The sequence below is a fragment of the Crocodylus porosus genome, unplaced genomic scaffold (genome assembly GCF_001723895.1).
Source record: "Crocodylus porosus isolate Cpor-Errol unplaced genomic scaffold, CroPor_comp1, whole genome shotgun sequence".
Classification (NCBI taxonomy): domain Eukaryota; kingdom Metazoa; phylum Chordata; order Crocodylia; family Crocodylidae; genus Crocodylus; species Crocodylus porosus.
In genome coordinates, this window is record NW_017728922.1 from 6,121,380 (window position 1) to 6,139,687 (window position 18,308).

At 42.3% G+C, this 18,308-nt stretch overlaps 1 long non-coding RNA gene across 1 annotated transcript in view; it reads left to right on the plus strand.

Annotated features, from left to right (window-relative positions):
• Positions 1-217: 217 nt before the first annotated feature.
• The window catches only part of LOC109313195, a 31,554-nt gene continuing 13,463 nt past the window's right edge, over positions 218-18,308 (plus strand). Inside the window, exons 1-4 of the long non-coding RNA XR_002101983.1 lie at positions 218-255; positions 7,257-7,350; positions 15,161-15,270; positions 16,388-16,487. This is a non-coding gene — a long non-coding RNA (uncharacterized LOC109313195). The remainder of the gene's footprint in view (positions 256-7,256; positions 7,351-15,160; positions 15,271-16,387; positions 16,488-18,308) is intronic.

Below are 18,308 nucleotides of genomic sequence, written 5' to 3' on the forward strand. Positions count from 1 at the left end.
CCGGCGTTTTCCGTAGGGAGCACCGCACAGCCAGAGCCCTTTGGCGACCTGGTTTCAGTGCGGAGGACGAAAAAAAGGCCGCTGCGTTTTTAGCAGGGCTGAAAAGCCTCGCTTCCCTCCCCGGGCCCATCTCCTTCTGCCCCCTCGCAGACATGCCGGGCTGCACGCGGGTGCGCGGGCCCCGCGCAGGGAGAGGCAGAGACAGGGCCGGAGCGGGGCGCGGAGGGGAGGGCGTGAAGCGGCACCAGCAAATGTGTAAGTCACGGGGAGACTCAGGGAGAGGCGGTGTGCACACGTGCACTGGCTTTTCTCCCCAAGACAGGACTAAAACGTCTGGCTTGCAGGTGTTCAGCTCAGTTTTCCCAGACTGAACCCACCGCTCCCTCCACTTCTGCTCAAGTGGAAGTGGTGGACATGGGCAAGATGCCCTCCAGGTGCTTAGCTGCTAATGACGAGATCCCATCCCGGTCTCCCTCCAGGTTGCGGAAGTTTTGCAAGACGGACAGGATCGGGCCCTCGGTGCCCTCCACTGTTCAGACCTGCAAGTTATTATTTCACGCCATTTCCACTCCAGGGCTCCCTTGCTAGGGGCTGTGCAAAGGTAGAAGATTGCCCACCTCCCCAGAAATCAAACTGGTAGCACTGCTTGTTTTTATTTTATTTTGAATGATGATGATGATCTTTAAACACACAGCCTGCAAAATTCACTAATCCAATTGGTCTGGCTTCGTTATTTATTGTCAGCGAGCTGGGCTATAGCTATATTTCATGTATGCACATAAAAAAGCCCAGGGTTTGCAATTCCAAATTTGGCTTCAGAGCGCCAGTTAAATTGTGATCTCTTGTAGTGCAGGAGAAAGAGCCCCTTCAGTGAAAATCATATTATTTTGTTTGATCTTGCAGTTTTGCAAGAGCTATTGCTAACAGCTGTACAGAGATTTGCATTGCTCAAGGATTCTCTCCCTTCAGGGCAGAGGTGACTACTAGCGAGGGCTGCTCCCAGAATTAAATGAGACACGCAGACAGGAAACACAGTTGGCGACACACGCGCACACACGCACAATACTTGTGCCAGGCAATTTGTAGACGACGTGATGAACCAACCCCCCCTCCCCCCCAACACAACAAACGCACACAACTTCAGCACGTTACAAATATTTTCTTAGATTATTTCCAAAACCCAGAAAAAACTAAGACTAAACATTTTTGGACTACGGATAAGGACTTTCTGCAGAGGCTGGATGTGGATGCTCTTGCAATACAGTAGAGCAGTGCTCAGCGTTAGGGTGGGCAGGCTAGATGTGTTATTAGGATGAGCCAGGGCTTGCGAGAGAACTTCCCAGCTGTTTTAGGTTTTAATTTTTTAAGTTGGCTAAATGCCCGTCTCTTTCTAGCAGGCTGGTTGCTTTTGGTGACTGACAAGAGCAAGGTCATTGAAGCTCTTCAGGGGTATTGGTGTCAGGTTTCAGAGGAGAAAGATAAAACATAGAGCTTTTTTTTCCCTCCCCCCCCTCTCGCTGTGGAGCCCCATATGCAAAGAAATGAAGGGCAGGCATTTTCCGTGTCTGTGCAGTTTAGACAGGACTGTTTTGCTTAGCCATGTTACTGGAAATGGGACTGACAAGTGGGTTTGCAAATCACTGGCATTGCAAATTGCGAGGAGTTTATCTTTAAGAGACATATATGTGCATGCCTTCCAATAAGCCCGTGCTTGTGCTGTTTCCAAGTCACAATGCTTTGCAAACTGTCAACATTTAAGCAGCTGCTATCTTCTCAGATACAACTTTCCCCCTTACAGTTCTGATCTCCTTATGTAAAATATTATTATTAATAATCATAATACCTGTTCCAGGCTCAATAAGAAATGTTATTTTCCTCCTTATTTAGACCACAGGGCTTTTAACATTAATTATAATTATACTTCACTCCATTAGGGTTACAGTAAATCTGAAGTTAAAAATCAAAACACGCTACACCACATAATGGCTTATTGCATAATCCTTCCTTAGTGCTCTGCCTAATGTAGTATTCAGTGGTCTCAACAATTCCACATTGGACTTTTGCTGTGAGCTGTGTTAGAGTGTGTATGGCTGTATATGGGGGACATGGGGGGGCTCTCAGTGTTTGCTTTACTTGCTTTTTTAAAAGTGACTTAAGTGAATGGCATATTTTGAGCAGCGCATAAGTGCTACAAACCTTGCCTTGCTTCTGCATTCATGGAAGAGAGGAAATCATTTCTGTCTGTGTGCTTTCCCCAGACCATCATGTTGTATGGCCGCGTTAGAAAATGGATTGCAATGGATTTGAGAGCTAAGATGCCGCAAATCCTCTGCCTTACACACAAGTGTTCCACTGAGGGTTTATTGTATTTATGTAGTCTTGGTACCATACCATTGCAATAAACATATTGCCATAGTCATAGTAGAGGGAAAAAGCATGTCACTGTCAAGAAAACCGACATGCCCTTTTGTCACACAGCGGTTAATATCAGGTTTTAGAGATAGCTGTCCTTCACCTTATTTTATTTCCCCTTTTAAAGTTTCACTGTTTGTCTTAAGGCACAGATGCAAAACATTACATTTCCACTTTATACATGTGTTCGCTTAAAAGATTTGTTTAGATAAGGAAACCCATGCTAAGTGTTCTCGCTTGAAAGAAATTAAATATATAGAATGGTAAGCTGCTGCTAAAATATATAAAAAAAACATTTAAATTAATAATAAGAACTTGTTCTGAGGCAAAATTCAATTTTACTTCCTATTATGCAATCTTTGCATGTAAAGTTGCTTTAATGCAAAATAGCAGCTCATCAAAAATTCTGTTTTATTGGTATAAAAAATTTATGATATCCTGAGGCATGAGGGGCAGGGAGCAAGGTAGAAAAGCTATGTCCTTTTACCAAGTTTAGTGCTTTCTTAAAAGAAACATTTCGAACTTTTTATTAGGGAGGGAAAGGCAAGAGAGTTTATACCATACCAAGTTCCTTCAGTGACAATGTCATTGAACAGCCCTGACGCAGAACCATTTAGCTGACTGCACGTTCTTTGCAGACTCTTGCTTTCGCTATGATACCATGATGTCCATATAGATATAGCACCAATATTATTTATAAGACTGAAAATGGATGCTTTTACTCAATGCTACTGCTGGAAGGCCCTCATGTTGCAATTGCCCTGTATAATCATAGAGCGCATCTGTGTGTATGCACATACAACTATGTGCAGATTGTTCCTGGATATTGAATATCCAATTCTGCTGCTGCTCTCAAGCAAAAACTCCATAGTAGACCTGATTCACCCTCATACTGGTTTTACATTAGCATGTGTCCCACTGAGTTCAAGATCATTGCTCCTGATTTATGTCGATAGGTGTAACAAGATCAGCATCAGGGCAGTTACCTTCAGTGGGAATTTTGCTGGAGTAAAGACTGCAAGAAATGGGTCTTCTGGAATCTGCATTAATAATTATTAATGCATAGCTCTTTATATTGGCTTTCACTAGCAAAATCTCAAAGCACTTTGCAAAGAGGGAAACAGAAGCACAGGGCCAAGGTCAGTAAGTAGGCTAGGGGCAGAGGTGGAAATAAAGCACAGTGTCAAAGTCCAAATCCAAGTCTCTGTTCACTCAGTTCAGCCTACCCCTTTTCCATGCACTGTGGCTTGAAGTTGGTAGGTTTATGAAATCAGTGAGAATGCCATGAGATGCTGAGGGGAAGCTAGCCAGCATACAATTTCGACCTATGTTTTTGGGTCCAATCCCATTCCTACTGAAACTTTGCCATTACAGAGACTAGCCCTCTGCAATATGGATGAAATTACTGATGGCAATAAATCTGCGCCCTAGGATTTTGCTAAATGTTCCCCTGTTGCTTCTGTGTTGTGATGCAGATATTACCCTAAAGCCTTTCATAGAGTTCAAAGAGTAAATCTGACTAGATAGAGGTCTCTGCCATGACATCTTTCAACTCTCCTCCCCCCAATATATTTTCTTTTTTTCTATTTAAAGTTGATTAGCAGCAGCAAAAGGAAGCTGAATCTTTTGCATCTGGCTTTGCTATTCTTTATTTGCACTGCCGAGGCAAGCAATCCCTTCAAGGTCTGAGAAGAAAAGCTTTTATTTCATTCACTCTTTCATTCTTGTTAAATCACAGGCAGCCCTGCACATCATATTTAGTGAAATGCAGCACTGCTTACCATGGAAGCAGGCAGCACTTTGTCATCTGTCACCAGTGTTGAAGGCAGGGAGACCCAAATGTGTTCAGAACCTCAGAACATAAGGCCGTTAAGTCTATTTGGATATGGTCGATTTTTCTACGCTAGTCAGCTGCAGCTTACCGTTGTCTCTATCTTTAAGTGACAGTAATGTATCTGGTGCACTACCTAAGCACAAGCACCAAAGAGCTGAAGCCTGTAATGAATTACATCCACAGAACCTGAAGAATGTGAGAAAATGAGCCCATTCTACAGAAGCTGAATAGCAAAGAGGTTTTGTAACAGCAGTTTTAGCAGCATCCATTCATTTTTAAATGCCCAAATCCTGTCAAGTCTGGGTACCCAGAAAGAGCAGACACATGAACATTTGGGCCTTCTGTTATCTAAGCAGCACAAAATTGCATAGCAAAATAAACCCTGGCATATCTATTTCCCAGCCCGAAGTGCTACTAGATCTCTCTTGAAAAGACTGCTGCACACAGAAGCTTGAGGAGTCAGAGTTAAGTCACCTTATTTGGAATTTAAAGAAGGCCAAGCAGAAAGAGTGGAATGAAATGACAGGTAAGAGTTAAATTTGACATAATAAGCAGATTGTATAGTCATGTCACTCGGTTCAATAATTAATGAAGTAATTTGGATCAAACTTAAACATAGTGGCATTATCATCTTGTCTCTGGCATAGAATCTAAAAATGCTGTTTCTAATAAATCAATGAAGTCTTGTATCGTTTTAAAGAAGTCTCTTCCCTAATCTGTTTCCAATTGAACTTTACAGTAAATATATCATAGTTACCAGAGCTGGGTGTTTATAGATGAAACAGTTTATAGGTTAAGCTATTTTGGTTTAAAATCACTTGCATTTTTAAAAGCAAGGGTATTTCTGGGGTAGTCCCTTGAAAATAAAAATACAAAGATAAATGCTGCACTTCAAGGGTTAAGCAAGGTCCTAGGATCCAAGTAAATATTTATATGAAGTGCTCAAAGAAGGGGGGAAAAATCTCAATATAACCAAATATAAATCATGGTGCTTTATGTTAGCTGTCAAATTATTCTAGCCCTTGCATTCCAGTACTTGCTCTACTGGTAATGTTGCATACAGTATATGGGTTTACGACTTGGTGCAGGTTTGGCAAGTTATTAAAGTAAATTGTATGGAGGTTTACACAGACTCCCTTCAATTCTCAAAGACAAACAACCTGTTAACTTTGTGATAACTACAATGCACAATTATACAGAAAAAAGGGGATCTTTACAAGTAGAAGAGAAAAAACACACCAGCTCCTTCTACTGTTCAGAGCTGTGCATCTTCTCTCCAGACATTATTAACCCTTCAGCATTTCTGCATCTCTGTTTTCACAGCAAGTAAAGAAACTTATAGTGATGGAAACAATGGCCAGGCACCTATGAGGAAAGAACATCACACCAATGCAGGCAGCCCCTAGCTCACAGTCTTGACCTGAAGGGGGACTATGTGCTCCAGGAGTCAGATGGGTGATTTAGTCTCTCTGCTTTGCCCTAGCTCTGCTCAGTGCAGACTCCAGTCATGGCATATTGAATTATGCCTGACGTTTTTATGATGCGGACTGCTCTCTAACTTGAGACTGTGCTGCAAGAGACCACCAGCTCATTTCTCTGAGGCCCACAAATGGTGCCCACAGCAATGGCTGCCTGTCATATTTCACTAACTCATTAGATCTTCTAAAAAAAAAATATATATATATGTATATATATCTATCAATTCAGGGGACTGGCCTCCCATGATATTGTTTCATTATCACTATTCTCTCCCCTTCATAGCTAAAGCCCCCCCTCTTTTTTTTTGCTGGAATTTAGTATTGGGGAAGGTGCCAGGATTGATTGCGCAGCACAGTGGTACCCTCAATATAAGCAGTGGATTGGTCAAGTTTTCACCATCTGTCCTCTCCCCACCAGCAGGTCATTCCTGCACCTGCCTCTATCTACCAAGGGCCTAGAGGGGAAAGCAGTTAACTCTCTACATCTGTTATATTCTTACCTTTTTCTAGAGAGGCTCTCAAGGAAGTCAAAAAAGAGTCTAATGTGGACTGTTCATCCATTAGGAATTAGTCTGACCTCCAGATTCATTTCACATGGGCTACTGTACCCTGTCCAGAAGTTTGGCCACTATCTAGGTTTGGACATCCTGGAAGAGGACAGCACCCATATTCTTCTAACCAGCTTCCTAAGCTGCCCCTTTTCTTCCTTCCCTGATACGCAAAGCAGGGGGTCTTTCTCCTGGGTTGTCACAGATGGCACATCTGCAAGCTGGCTAGCAGCCCAGTTGAATAAAAAGGTCCATTTAGGTCTGTTTTTCTTTTACAAGTTGACCTGCTCTGGATCGGAAAAAGAAGCGTTAGAAAAAAAGCTTTAGAAAAGTTTTTAAACTATTGCAGGATCTGGATGTGAAAGGGGAAGAGGTAGAGAGTTTCCAGACAAGGATGTACTGCTAGAGGGGAGTTTTGCAGGAAGGCAAGGAACCCCTTCTGAAACATCTGCCAGACCAAATGAAGAAGGAGGTGGAATGCCACTTTTTAAAACAAGTTCCCCTCACCATACACATGGCCCCAGAGGTGTCTAAATCAGCCCTGTAAGAAAGAAAGATCTTTCTGGATCACAAAAATACTTTCTAAGCAAAAATATTTTGATTTTAGACTGGATCAGATCACACTGAAGGAGAGGTTAAAGAAAAAAAAAGTCCTAAGGAAAGATACTTCAAACTTCCCCACAAGGACTTTGCCCCCACTTCAAAATTATGCAAGCTGGAACACTGTGCAATGTTCTCAATATATTCAAGATAGTTGTCAAGAACAAAGTATAAACATTTCCAGCAAATGCACTTAATAGAAGTTTGTTTGCCAAGTGCTGCTGCCTCCCTCTTTGGTTATGGTTAGGGAAGCCTAGTTTTGATTAAACAAGGGGAATAACGCCCCCAAAATGAATGGGTTTCTGTTGTCTCCCACTCACCCACCCAACACTGCCAGCATCCTGGTACACAAAGTTTATCACAGGCTTTTTTTCCCCTTTGCAGGAGTCCCTTGTTACAAGATTTGGCAGCAGCAGCATATCTCAGTTCCCAGATTTGCTTAACTGAATTTATCCAGGCAATCCAGTGAAGAGATCTGGTGAGTGACCAGCAAATACATTTTTAGGGGCCAGAGGAAGCTGGCGAGAGTCTCTTGTTCTACTTGAAAAACACAACCACGTTCTACGTCTGGAGTGAAATTCTACCATGGTTGAAGAGCAGGAGTTTTGCCACTGACTTTAATGGGGCCAAGATTTCACCCGATTAGGTTCCTTCTGTGAAGACATAGCTGGACTGAATGCAGTAGAGGTATATTGCTGCAGCAATTAAGCTGTAAACAGTATCTGCCTTTGCTTGAATCAGTTTGCTCCACCCTATACGTATATCAGGGCTGCAGACACCTTGAGCCAAGAACCCAGGACCCCAGGGAACAGGTGTGTTCATTCCATCACTGAACTAACAACTTCATTACAAAAAAGCAACTGTAAAGGTTTCCCCAACTACTGTTGCAAGTGCAATATACCTGTAGCAAATGGGGAGGCTTACTCTGAATTAGAAAAAACTTGATGAATACAATGCTTCTGTTTTAATTAAATACTTTGCCTGATGAATTAATGGTTTCTCTTGAAATCTCAGTTGGTTTCTTTAATTGCTGGCTTTCAATAACACAGCTTTATTTCCCTCCAGACTGTATTTTCCTTTTCCTGGGGATTTCTCATGCTGAATATCCATAAGAACCCTGTACAATAGTAAAATCCAGGGAGAGCTCCATTTCATACAGCCAGCCTTTCATTGGACTGTGATGCACTAGGGTATCACACAAATCCACACACTCCATGACCTTTTCCACCCAAGTGCCTCTTTGTATCAACATACATCCATTGTCTTCTGTTACCTTTACTTCCAGAAATCTGCCCATCACCAGTTACAGTCTTCAGCAAGCATTATATAAATGCTGAGGTCTGTTTCCTTGAAGATCTGGGCTCACAAAAGGAGTTAAGTCCACTTAAGTCCAAACTTCAGATCCTCAACCCCTGCCCCCATACTGTTGTTTAACCCTGGAGGTACCTCGAGTCCATAGATGCTTCAGTTTTCAATAATAAAATTCCCCCAGGCAGCTAAAGTTCTGTTTCTGAGCCTGCACAGAAGCATCTGAATCCTAGCAAGACTAAACAGTTTAGCTCTCTCATGCCTAAGCCCTGCCAGGATCTACAAACTAGGCATTCCTTCACCTACCTTGCCTCAGGGGCTAAATTTAGCAAGCACTCTAAACACATCTATTAGAAAGAGCTCTGCACAAAGTGTAGGAATCTTTTCCATTCAATATCTTTGGAGCAGGGACTGGAATCAGGCCTCTCTCCATTAATCACCAACTTAAACAGTCACGTTCATGCTTGCTCCTACTTTCTGGCGCAACAAATCTAAATGTGTTGTGCAAGTGGAGCAGCTTCCACAGCCTTCAGAGACCTCCCTGCAGTTCCAGAATAGCTTAGGTTTGATGGGGACTTGACTCCCCTCAGGGATGGGACGGACTGAATCCATAGTCTCCTACATCCTGACCGAGTGCTTTGAACTACTGGACTAAGGGGGCACTGTATCTCCTGTGACTGTTTTGGACATAGACAAATTCCCTCAGAAGAGGTTTGTGTTGCAAGTCTTGAACTGAGGAAGGTACACCCTGGTAGTGCAGAGTAAGATGCTACTAGAGAGAGAGAGAGAGAGAGGGATTATTTAAAACAAACCCTTATCTTCAGCATTTCTTATTAGCTAGCTTAGACAGTTCCTTGCTTAGTGTGCTGACCTTTCTGAGGCTTGTGCTGAGTTGCCCAACTCTCCCCATGCATTGTACAGGGAGCCTACATCCTCTCTCACAGCTATGGATTTTGCTAAAGAATTCTGCAATTGCCTTAATATCATCATACCCAACCCCTCTATAGACCTAGACCTATAGTCTTACCAAAACAGAAGATAAGGTGGGCATATATTCCCATGGCCACCACCACTAAAATACTGTTTTGAGGGTTGGTGTCCTCAGTTCAAGAATGTTGAAAAATTAGAGAGGGGTCAAGGGAAGAACCATGAGAATGATTAACACTTGCATTATGAGAGGCTTAAAGAGCTCAATCTATTTAGCTTCTTAAAGAGATGTTCAAGTGGTAGCTTGACTACAGTCTGTAGATGTGTGTATTGGAAACAATTATTTAGTATAGGGATCTACAGCAAAATTCTAGCAAGAGCCAATGACTGGAAGTCAGAGCAAGAGCAATTTAAACTCAAAACAATGCAATTTAAAAAACAAACAAACTGGTAAGCTAATTATCTACTGGAACAATTTACCAAGGGTTATAGTGGATTTTCCATCCTGGAAATTTTAAAATCTAGATATTTTTTTTTTTTTTTTTTAGAAAAATGTACAAAGACATGCTCTAGTTAAACAGAAATTTGTTCAGGGAAGTCTTAAGGCCTGTTCTATACAGAAGGTCAGACTAGATGACCACAACTATCTCTTCTGGTCTTATCTACAAAAAAAAAAAAATAAAATAATTGGCTAATAGTGGTCACTGTGAACCAGTAGGAAGCAGTGGAGAAACATACTGCTGAACTATCTGAGAAGTTAATGGATATATGAAAGTACTGGTAATCATTATGAAATCTAAAACTTTGTAATAGATTGCATTCAATTCAGCAAGAACTTTGCCATTGTTATTTTTTTTCACATTTAATTTAAAGAGGCAATATCCTTTTAAGCTTTCATTCTGCAGCAGGGTAGATTAAATTTAAAATAGAAAAGTACTGCAGAATAGATCTCAGGATGTTCAAGGCTGGAGGACAACTTAATGAAGCAGAAACTGAAATACCATACATCTCCAATAGCTTTAATTTATACAAATATTATCTTTGTGTCTTTCATAACATGATGCAGAGGAGTCTGGAGTACAGTGCTTTTCAAGATAATTTTATTCATTTTAGTACCTGGGTTTGAAACCAGCCCAATTCAAACCAAAAGGGCTATAAAGATTTTTGCTGTAATTGCTGAAACAGGCTTGCACATCTAAAATCAGTTTAATAGATGAATTTATAGATGTATACATAGGGATAAGTACCAAACTGCCTAGGATTCAATTCTGCCACTGTTACTAATATTGGCTTGTACTTTCAGTCACAAGTAGCACTAATGTAAGAGTGGCAGAATCACATCTCTTAGGCTGGAGTTTTGTGGAAATGAGAAACGCTCCTGACAAAGGCACCTTTTCTAGACCAGCAGATAGGGCTAGAAGCAGTTTAGTAGAATCTCATCTACCTGCCAGGTCAAGTTGTCTGAGGTTGGCTGTAACACCAGGCAAACAAGGGGAGCGGTAGGAAAGCTTCAATGAAAAATTAAGCTAACATGCAGCCTGGGTCATGGACCTGTTGCATCTGCTAGTATAAACTTCAGAGAGAGATCAGTGAGCAACACACAAAAATAAAAAGGTGAGCTTGGTACTTTGTTCTGTAGATGATAAAAGTTAGTGAACTAGCTCCTTCAAGCAGAGCCAACCCTTATTTTCTATGTGAGCTTTGCCTACATTTAGAGTAAAAAAATCAAATGGCACCTTTTCAGAGGTTCTGATTCCAGGAAGGCCAAAGTGTTGGCAATCCACATCTCCTACACCAAGGGAGGGTTAGCACTGGTTGAGTCCCACTTCTATAATTTGATGTTCACATGATTCCCTCCCTTACTTCTTTTTGGCATTTTTTTGGCTGGCTCTGGGAGTGAACCTGTGGACCTTCCAATCCAGTCTGTAACCTTGGCTGACTCCATGCTGTCAGCTGAATCCTTCAAGTTGAACCCCAGAAGGTTTGGAGGTTCAACCACACAGCTTCATTTTCCCTGGAACAAAGCCTGCCTCATAGGGCACAGGAGCCATCTTTGCAATGAACTCACTTTGTGACCTTGGACAAATTGCTTAATCTTTCTGTGATTTAGTTGTGCCATCAGTAAAATAGGAACAATGCCATTCCCTGACCTTCAGAAAGCACCTGGAGGCCTGTACAGGAGATACTTATTACTTGGTGTTTTATTGGTCCAAAAGGCATGAAATCTGTTCCAGCTATTTCAAACCAGACCCTGCTTCATTCACAGTGTCAGGACTGTTGAGATAAACGAGTTGTTGGAAAAATCTTTGAATAAGAGTACAGTTCATTAGCAAAGAGTACATCTTTTCTTTATGCTTCACAACATGCATTTTCATGATTGGTTACAAGTCTGGCATCACTTCTTTCTTCATATACTGCCAACAATTTTGTATGATCTTAATTCCCACCCCCTTTATGAAAACCTCAGACAAAAAAATCCATATATTAGTCTGTAAGTGCTTGATTGACACACAGATTAATGTTACAATTAAAGAGTGTTATCAGGTGAGTGCTTCAAAAATCACAATATTTCACAGGCAGGCAGGCTTCATGACACCACTGTAAGTAGAAATACTTTATTAAAATTATTTAGAATCACCATCTATCAGCAGGAGAAACCTTGTGTTGTGCTAAAAGAATTGACAGATTGATAGCTGTGAAATGTTTCCAATCCAATAAAATATAACACTGTATTTCCAATAACAACACCAATATGCAAAGATTTATAGTGGTTACCAATTTATTAGGAAGATGATGAAGTTCTAATTTGCAAGAAACTTGAATCTATTTCAACTCCATGTTCAGTGTCCTTCAAAACTATTGCCAATCCAGTCATTTCTTTCATGAACAAACGAGCTATGAATATGCATATCAGATACAGCATGGCATGGGCTGTATTGTCACCTTACTTCAGAAGGTCATGAACATAAATCTTCTCACAGTAATAGCGCATCTACCGTAGCTAGGCACTGAGTGGCCTTCCAGTTTCCTCATGCCATTTCTTTATGCATAATTGGGTAGAAGCCCTCACATATCCCCTCCCTTATGGTTCTTGGATGAAGTATGGAAGCAAGAGAAGCTACAAGTTAAAAAAATGGAATTGCAAAAAGAAGAAAGAAAAGGTCAGACAATCAGCCACTTAATGCAAACCTAATGGCTATGACTTTTCCAGGAGCTTGTATTCAAGGCTAACAAATCTCTGGGCTTGGAGAAGCAATTCTGGTGCAGTTTCATGGGTGAACCAGTCAAGCTTGGTTTGGAACAGATCCTTTCCATCTCTCTCTCAAACAGTGCAGAGAGGAAATACTTCCAGCAATCTGATAATAAACTGAGATTACTGGATCGAAGGTACCAGCCATGCTTCTCGTTAGCCTGCTGCACCATCTACCAGCCTATCCAGTTGCAACAGTCAGAGAGGCTTGAGTTACAGCCAAGCCTGTTCCACTGCTGGTCTCTTTTTTCAGCTCCTCCAGTTCATTTCTTTTGCTCACCCCCAACTTTTGGCAAAATTAAAACCAATGACAATTTTTTCTTTTCTGCAGGAGAATGAACAGATAGAGTTGGAAAAAGGAAATTGCTCTTTTGTTTACTCTCCAACCAACCTCCCCTGTTTTTAATGTTGGGAGCTCACAAGCTCAATTGTGACTGTCATTATAAAAAGTTAGGGAACGACTCCGCTGAAGCTGATGGCATTGTACCAACGCAAAGGGAGCTGCAAGCCTTCCCCTCTTGATTCAAGCATATTTAATCTGTATTCAAATCCTCTCTCGCTGCATGAAGGACAAGTAACATTTTACTTTCGGCATTTTTAAGGAGAAGTAACTTTAAAGCAGAGGTGGGCAAAATAGTAGATCAGGCTGGTGGCCAGACTCCATTTCCCAGCAGCCCCTGCCTGTGGGCTGGAGCCGGTTTCCATGGAGACCCCAGCAGCAGCCTCAGTGGAGACTGGTTCCAGCTGCCCTGGCAGGGCATAGAGCTGCTCAAGGGCTGGGCTAGGATCTTGCAGTGGTGACAGTGTGGTCCAGAGTCAGGGCAGAGCCATGATCTGTAGCCTGCACGCTCTGGGCAGTGATGTGCAGGCAGAGGATCACAGCTCTGCCTTGGCTCCTTGCAGCGGTGACAGCATGGTCCGGAGCGGGGGCAGCATCGTGATCCGCTGCCTGCATCCGCTGGGGCACGTAGGCTGGAGATTGTGGCTCTGGATCATACAGTCACCACTGCAACATGCCAGCCCAGCCCAGCCCAGAGCAGCTCCCCACCCTGCTGTGTGGCCTGCCAACAGGGGCAGTGCTGGTGGGGGGGAGGGTGGATTTGAGGCCACCCCAAAATTCCCCATAACCCCCTGTAGCCACCAGTTGCAATGGCGGTGCTGCCACTGCTGCTGCTCTGCGCAGATGCTAGCAGCTAAGCCCACCCTGCTCCCACCTGCAGCCCAGCCCCCCACCAGGCTCCATGGAAACCCTGGCCCTACAGTATCACAGTGCAGCTGCTGCTGGGGTCTCCATGAAATTTGGCCCCAGCCATGAGGGCACGGGCTGCTGGGAAATGGAGTCCATTGCTGGCCAGATTTGGCCCGCATGCCAGACTTTGACCACCCCCGCTGTAGAGGGTCTAATGCGCGCGTATTTTTCTCTTAAATTACACGTTTGTTAAAGCAGCTGTGCGGATGTTTTCAGATAGTCTTGAATAGCAAGGACTTCTATTTTTACTAGCAGAAAAAGGAAAAAAAAAAAATTGTTTAGCAAGAGAGAAGAGAAAATTCGTGACCTGGAGCAACAGTTAACCTTCAGCACAACTGGGTTTTGTCACAAGAAGCATGCATGTGTTCTAAAGAAAGAGCAGCTCAGTTGAATGGACTGCTTATACACTGACCTTAACATGGCTCACTAACAGACACTCTGATAAAAATATTCTGTGTCGAAAGTGTGGACCTGATTCTGCAATAGGACCTGCCCCTGCAAAACCCCATGGAAGTAAATGAGGCTTTACACTGATATTGCAATCTTGTTGCAAGGGTCACCTTGCAGAATTGGTGCCTTCAGTAGGAATTTGCAAGCTAATGTGCTAGTTGAAACAGAAATCATTATAATTAATACCATGAACAATGCATTTGCCTTTCCCTAATAGCTCTCACTATGTAAGTGCGAGTCCTTCAACAGAGGGAAGAAGCCCAGTGCCCATCCACTTACACAAGCTAGTTCAATGTATCCATTGGCCTCAAATCCAATCAGTCAGTGGCCCAGTCTCACCACACCATGAAGAAAGTTTGGGGAGATCAAATTAGGCTATTAGTTTTCTTTCACCAGCCTTCATAAACCATATGTGTCAAATTTTTCATTTATGCATTGCTTGTAAAAGTATCACACTTAAGCTGGGGTGATATTACAGCCAACAAATCTTAGTAGTTCACAGTCAGATCTGCTGTAAGTTTTCTGAATAACTAGTATTGTAATAGGAACAGAAAGCAACTGTAAGTTTGCAATGGTATTGCAGTTTTTTGGCACTACTAAGCAAACTTTGGTAAACTACATCTTTTCTTAAAGGAGGCACCTCATCAAGAACCAAGGGCCCCGTGTTTAACTGAACCAAATGTTGTTCAGAGAACGTTGAGAACAGAGATCAGGTACAATCAATCAGTTTTATTTACCACCTACCTATAGGGTAGCTGATAAAATTGATGAATTTTAAAATTAAAAGGCCTGGCTCCAAGAGCTACACTGACCATGGCGGATGTTCATATATAGCTAATGAATGGAAGATGCCTGTTGACTCATGGTTGGTAACAAATACAAATGAGAACAAGGCCATAGCCCCAGTTTCATCATTAGGAGAGGGTTCATCTCCCACATAGCCATGCTACCAGGTTTCCAGAGAAATAAGGGGCTCCAGCCCTTTATAGAAGTATTCCTTAGGACCAGCAGATCTTGGGGGCAGGGCTGAAATCTGCAGGCTCTGTTTACCAAATCACTTTCCCTTCCCAAAAGCTTCCTAACAATCCCTTCCTTTTTACTCAGGCAGATTTCTGCCAATCTATATTTCTTCAGACTATGAGGTCTCCAGCTGCTGCTAGCCTGTCAGAGCTCTCTGGCTGATTGATTCCCCACGGGACAGTCCATCAATGGAGGTCAGGGAAATACTGAAACTTCAGTGGTGTGTGAGCGTGTGTTTTTAAAGAGCCATTTAACAATGTTAACTATTTTATATAAAAAAAAGACACCCCGTGAGTCATTTTTGGTAGCTCCCCTTGGCTTCTGGATTTAAATCGTTGGGGTTATGCAACCTTTGAAGTCACTCTCCTCTTCTTGGAGGAGGTGACCAAAGCGGCTTCACTAGCACCTGGACACTTGGCCATACCAGAAGAGGCAACAGAAGCTGTTAGACACAGGTCCCTTTCTTCCTACCACCAGTTTATCCAGGTGGGATACTCATCTGTGAGCTATGATTTTTTTTGTTCTCCTGGGAGTGCCAGAAACTAACAGCCACCTTCACTTCCAGTTTATCCATCTGGTTTAAATCATATCCAGTCTGGATCGCTGGTTATTTTCAAGGACTGAAAATATTTATTACACAAACAACCTGGTAAGAAGGTAAAGTGCCATTTTCATGCATTTTCACTTCAGTCTTTGGTAGAAATAATCCAGAGTCACTAAAAAGAGCTGTACCCTGTACATGGAGGCATATTCTTCTCAAGGCAACATTTCAGCATTTCTGGCAGGTCAGATTTTACGAGCAGATCAAACCTGAGCTGAAAGGATGTTTGAAATTGCTTTGCATTATAATACAGTAGGTGCAAACTGGATTTGTGTAGCAGACAGAAGGGTAGATTCTCAGCTGTGTAAACTGGTACATATACAATCATTTTACACCAGGCACGATCCTGGCTCAGAGTTTCTTCGAAAGATCTAATGAAACGCTGAGCATTTGAAGCTTTTTGAGAAGGTGCTTCAAAGGCACAGAAAAGTAACCTGCTTACAGACTCTAAACTGGTGCTTTATAAGAGAAATAAACCTTCCCTGCAGGACTTAGCTACAGCTGAGATTTTTTTTTGCTTTTCCTGGGGAGATGGAAATAATGGGATAATATTCCCACTTTTCATATCCTCAACCACCTGCTATATTTCACAGCTGAGTGTGAAAGTTTTCAGTTAAGCCAATAATGTCCCTTTTTAACAGACAGACTTTGCTACCTCAGTCATTTTGCTGCTTACCAACTTACATGTTGTTAACTGGTTTACCTTCTAGGATACAAAGTGGAAGAAAACTGACTTAAAAAAAAAAAAAAGAGTGGAAAGTGGAAGACTTGTCTGTCCCAAATGAATGTTAGGGCCTGTTTCTCTAAATGGTAATTGTTAGTATTCAGAGGTGACAACTGCTGTCTTAGTCTTAATTTTTCTTCCCTCTGTAAGATTTTGCTTCAGTATTTTAGTGGTGTTGGTGGACCTTAAACAAGAATATTTGGGGCCTTTGTGTAGGTGTAAACCAGAACTTGTGTGTGAGGGTTTGGCATCTGGTAGAAGGCTCAGGGTACTCTGAGAGTGACCTAAACCTTCCCAAATTGGTTTGTCATCTCTTATGTAACTGCACAGGTAAAACGTTTGTCTCTACAGACAGACAGAAAAGACTATTTAAGAGATACTGCCTCTCATTGGAGATACAAGCATTAAGATCCTTCATGGAGACTCTGCTATTCCTTTCATTTCCTTTAATCTAGCCTAGGGTTGTAGACTGAATATACAAAATGGCTCCTTGAGAACTGCTAATTATCATGGTGTTCTGAGGCATTTCTTGCTATTTGGCATTTTATGGAAAGACCTGGGGGTCATTTGAACCTAAGCTTTCGTGAAGTCAGTTTTTAGCCCTTCTTGTTGTGCAAAGACTGAGGGTGACATCTAAAAGGTGCAAGTTATAAGGCCCCAAAGTGTGTTAAATTTAAACATGTCTTGATTTTGAAACCAAATCTCTTGGGGGTGGGTGGGAAGGAGTCTGACTCAATTCTTCAAAAAAACTTGGATTTGAAAATACTGGTATTGAAACAGTTACTATCATTCCCTGCTAGAAATTTCTTACCCTTCACTGTGCACAATGATGCCTGGAATTATTCAGGTCCTCAAAACTACACTGGCTTGGGATTTGGGGAATCCTCCCCATAAAACCATAGCAACTGGAAGAGCCCTCTTGGGTCATCAAATCTAGTCCCTTACTGTTTCAGGCAGTAGTTAGGTCATAGAATTATTTAAACTATTACCATACAAGCAAGTTGTAGTGAATAAAAACCTCTGTCAGACTTGCTCATGTGGGGGAGGACACTGGCCTCTGATGCTGCATATAAGTGCTGTCACTTTTGCTGCTTTGCTAACTGTGGATCCAGATTTGCAGCAAGGATATTTTGAAAGATGTTACTGAGGAGCAGTGACAGAGACATCATCTAGATTCTACCCTTTGGAGTAAATCCCTTCCCTAGCTGTAATGTATAAATTATGTGTTTTAGGACAATAATACCTTGGTCAGCACAGAAAGAAAAGGCACCTGTTCTTAAGGCGGGGGTGGGGGTGGGGGGGAATAGGAAGCAGACAAGACAGTTCAATATTCCAGGTTGCTTCAGCACAATATTCTTTTCTGTGTTGTAATAAAAGTTTGAGTGAAGCAAACTAGCACAAGCAAGTCAGCCCATGGCAAAGGAGTAATCCATTTAAGTTGGGTGGTTTCCGTGGTGCAATACAGAGAAATGCTGGGCTTCCCCTCTGGCAGTCCCTGCTAGAATCTAGGTCATGATATAAGTAAAACAAGTTTGAGAGCCTCAGACAACAGGCCACTTCAGAGTAACATCTGCATGCACAGCTTGGGAAGAGAGAAGCAACTAGAAAAGCCTTAATATGGGGTGCAGAAATTATTCCCAGTCTTCAGGACAGTGCTTCTCTAATTTGTGTTAATTAGCCATACTGCTTGTGGGCAGCATAAGGCATCCATTCCAGTTGTAGCGGATTCTTGTTGTTATTGAAGTGTCTTGGACCCTAGTCACAGATTGGCACCCACAAATTACATATTTCATAGATTTCATAGACATTAGGGCTGGGAGATCATCGAGTCCAGCCCCAAAGGGCAGGAAGTCAGCTGGGGTCATAGGATCCCAGCAAGATAAGCATCCAATTTACTCTTGAAGGTG